Source organism: Rhipicephalus microplus, unplaced genomic scaffold (genome assembly GCF_043290135.1).
Source record: "Rhipicephalus microplus isolate Deutch F79 unplaced genomic scaffold, USDA_Rmic scaffold_14, whole genome shotgun sequence".
Classification (NCBI taxonomy): Eukaryota; Metazoa; Arthropoda; class Arachnida; order Ixodida; family Ixodidae; genus Rhipicephalus; species Rhipicephalus microplus.
This window is the reverse complement of record NW_027464587.1, coordinates 29,796,281-29,800,863: the sequence shown is the minus strand read 5'-3', so window position 1 is coordinate 29,800,863 and position 4,583 is coordinate 29,796,281.

Genomic DNA, 4,583 nt, shown 5'->3' with positions numbered 1-4,583 from the left:
AAAGCAGGAGCTATTTATTTGGCCGAACTTGAGGTTATGAAACTGAAAGTCAGACTAGCGCTATACACACTGGCACTGATAGCAGCGAACACAGTGTCGGTCGTCGATAATCTGACAAACGGCAACGAGCGTCGGCATCTTTTGATATGTCGTGAAAATGCCAGTGTTATTGTTAGCGGCCATGAAAGTTACAGAAGAAATTGTAATAGTCACGCTAGGCGCGAATTTGCATGGGAAGGCTGTAAGTCTAGCTCGCTGGTTCTTAGCCATTTGGTGTGGTTTGCGCTAAACATTTCCTGGGAGCCTTTGTTTGTGTAAACTGAACATAGTTAGAGTTAAATAGAAAACGTGCATGACAATGCTGTTCTCTGAAAAGTATCGCCACGATGCTAAAACAAAACTTAGGGGAAAAGGGATCCAAAAGAAAAAAATATTTGGCAGATCGGATGTACAGTGTCAATTTTCATGAAAGGGGACACGCGGACGCGTGCTCCGGCGGCTGTTTGTATGGCGCCTTCAAGCGGGAACCTTAGCAACCACAGTCACCGTGGTTTCTGTCATCTTGTGGCGAGCAGAACAACTGGTCATTGGTGGTATGAAAGCAGGGGCAAGATATAGTAACTGCCTCTCATTGAACGTGATCACGTAAGAGGCCGGGCTTAATCATTCCGCCAGTTCCGTATCACCAACGACTGGTTGTTTCACTCGCCATTAGATGACGGGAATAGAGGCTGTGGTTGCTATCACTCAAGCTTGAACGCACTACAAGCCACCGCTGGAGCGCGCGGGCCATGCCTTCGCGTGTTCCCCTTCTTAATAATTGATACTGTACCTTATGGCGAATTCCACTCGTCGAGCGGGAGCAAGTTTTGTGGCTCCAAAGGTGACAATCCGCGTTTCGCTGGTAGATTCGGAGCAAGTTGGCATTTGACTTAGCCCCAAGTGTCACTTGCGTGCAGTCCAACACGCAAGTTTAGTGTCACTCACTGCAAAGTACACTTGCCGGCAAATGCGTTCCCGAACCTCGCTTCACTGCGACGGCTGCTATGAGGTGTGTAGCCTCGGTACCAGTGGCTCACGCAAAGACGCTGTTGCCTAAAGCGGCGCTCATACTATAGTTAAACCATTGTTTTAGGGGCGAAGCTCCTTAGGGCGTGGGCAGTGCGTCCCCTGTAGCCTGTATGTAGCCACCTCTAGTTTAGTTCTTGCAGTGTTCACTAGATGGCGGTACCGTCCCCTGTATGTAGCCACCTCTAGTTTAGTTCTTGCAGTGTTCACTAGATGGCGACGTCGTCGTCTGCAAAGCCTTGTAGAATGAAGCGTGCGTTGTTTCGTTCGATGCGCGCACGCGCATGTGTGTGTGTGTGTGTGTGTGTGCGCGCGCGTGTGTGTGTGTGCGCGCGCGTGTGTGTGTGTGTGCGTGTGTGTGTGCGTGTGTGTGTGTGCGTGTGTGTGCGTGCGCGCGCGTGTGTGTGTGTGTGCGTGTGTGTGTGTGCGTGCGTGTGCGTGTGTGTGTGTGCGTGTGTGTGTGTGTGTGTGTGTGTGCGTGCGCACAGGGGATGCCACAGGGGATGCGAGATGGGAAAAGGCTGTACTTGGAGTGTTCACTAGATGGACGCACAAACGGATGGATGGACAGACAGACTAGCAGACGGACGGAAGGATGGATAGACGCGCGGACGTACGGTCGGATGGACAAACGAACAGACACACAGAAGGATGGATGGACGGACGCACGGACGGACGCATGGACAGATGGACGCACGGATGGTCACACGGACGGGCTGGCGGACGCTTCGCCCCACTCATCATCATTTACTCCGTGGATATGCTGTGATTTTTTTTCACAGGAGGGAAAAAGACACCGCCATGATGGGCTGTGCGCGGGAGTACAAAGGCCAAGGACGCAGCCTTGTCAATGCATTTTTGAGGGGTCAAGCCGATTTGCGCAGCCCAAAAAAAGAGTATGGTGGCATCCAGGGAGGCGTTTTTGAAAAGGTCTATAATTGTCATCATGTCATACCAACTAGCCCAAGCTACCACACTTCTAAGTGACACCTTGAGCTTTTTCAAGAAAGCGCAACACACAACCGAAAGCTCGAAATTCGCATTGCTGAGCTCACCCAGCGAGCAGCAGAGTACGCGGCCCAGCTCTCTGACTCTAACGGGGTGGACCGTTGCAACACGGCCGCTCGACAAATGTCCAGCCGGAGTACCTGGCGCCTCTTCCGCGCCTTGATTGATCCGACCCAAACTCAGAGACACAAAAGCATCTGAAACGAGCATTTCACAGCTTCGATGGAGACACAGCCAAATTGGCATGTAAACTCCGAGACCAATATCTATGCACACAGCAGGACTCCCGAGGGCCGGCCTATTCGTATGCAAGTACCGAGAACGCGGAGCTGGATCAACTGTTCCAGTTACACGACCTGAAGGCAGCCCTAGCAAAAATGAGGCGAGGAACGGCGCCGGGAAGAGATAAAATTACTTGAAACTACCAATGAAACTACTTGCCAATCTTCCTGACTCGGCCTACACCATGCTCCTTGCCTACATCAATTTCATTTGGATCGAGAAAGCAAGCCTACCAATTGAGTGGAAGACCGCCCTGGTCACCTTCATACCCAAAGCGGGCAAAGCCATGAACACAGACAAATTCCGCCCCATCTCCCTTACTTATTGTGTGGGAAAATTAATGGAGAAGATGGTGCGCGACAGGTTGTCCGCGTTCCTGGAGACCAAAAATGCATTTGCAGACACCATGTTCGGGTTCCGCCCACACCGGTCCGCGCAGAATGTCTTGCTTCAGCTCGACCATGAGATTCTCGATCCAGTCGAGTATCCCCTGAATGACAAAGTTGTGATCGCTTTGGATCTGAAGGGGGCCTTTGATAACGTGACCCACGAAATTACTCTAACACATCTCTCACAGGTGGATTGCGGCCAAAACACTTTCAACTATAATAAACAATTCCTCACTGACCGACAATCATACATTCGGATTCAGGACATTGAACACGGCCCTTACTGATTAGGCACGAGAGGGACTCCGCAGGGAGCGGTCCTCTCGCCCCTCCTATTCAATGTGGCAATGATGAGACTCCCCGCTCAGCTGGCGAAAGTCGAAGGCATACAGCATGCCCTGTACGCCGACGACATCACCATGTGGGCATCACACGGCTCGGCAGGAGACAAGGAGGCAAGCCTGCAGCAAGCGGCGGACATCGTGGATGACTATGCCCGTCGCTGCGGCCTTCAGTGTTCCCCGTCCAAATCGGAATTCGTGCACATACGCCCATCACCAAAGTGCACCACAAAAATCGACCTCTCCCTTCACAGCGGACCCATACCCGAACGCGATGAGATTAGAATACTAGGGCTTTTTATACAATAAATCGCAGAGCAGACACAACATTGGCCAAATTGCGTAAGGTGGGGGACCAGGTGGGCCGGATGTCCGCCGGGTTTCCAACAAGCGCGGGGGGTTACGATGCAAAGATGCCTTCCGGCTGGCGCATGCATTCGTAACCAGCCGAGTCCTGCACTCGGCTCTATACCTCCACCTACGCAAATCTGACGAGAATGCACTCGAAGTCATTCTCCGCAAAATCTCCAAGCGTGCCCTCGACCTTCCTGTCAGCACCTCTAACCAGCGCCTTTTGGGCTTGGGAATGGTGAACACCTTAAAGGAGCTGAGAGAGGCGCACTTGACAAACCAATATACTAGGCTCTCTAAAACAACTTCGGGTCGCCGCCTCCTTGCCCGGCTACACATCAATCATTCAATACACACGGAAGAGCGCGTACGGATTCCAGAAGTTTGGCGATACTCCTTGCACGTGCGCCCTCTTCCGGCTAACATGACCCGAGACGACTACAGTGGCCGACGCCTCGCGCGGGCGGAAGCCTTGGTTTGACACTACGGCCACAAATTCGGAGTATTCTACGTGGACGCCTCCGGCCCGCACCACGGTGGTTGGTACACGGCTGCGGTCGTCCACCAAAACACCGTTGTAAATGGACTCACATTCCGTGCACATAACATTGCGCACGCGGAGGAGATCGCTATCGCACTAGCCGCCGCAGATCAGGACTCGAGGGTCATCATCACCGACTCAAAGGGTGCCTGTCGCAATATTGAACAGGGATACATTCCGTACCGTGCTTATAAAGTTTTGCAGAACAGCAGCTACCTAGGTGCACCCGCGCACCGAACGATCATATGGGCTCCGGCTTACACGGGCCTCGATGGTAATTGGACGGCCGATGCAGCCGCCCGCGCGCTCACTCTTCGGGCACCATCCTCGTCCGCTACCGATCCGGAACTCGAACTCAATCCCACCTACACCTTTAAGGAGGTCACACAATTTTATCAATCCGGCCGTAACGTCTGTCCGAAACCCTGTAAGGGCCTCACGAAGGCGGAGGAGCGAATCCTCCTTCGCCTTTATACTAAAACTCTATTGTGCCCGGCAATCATTAAACACTTTGACCCCGCTTGCACGGGGAAGTGCCCGAATTTTGAGGAAAATTCCTCTGACATTTTCCACATAGTGTGGGCATGTCAAAAAACCCCAAAC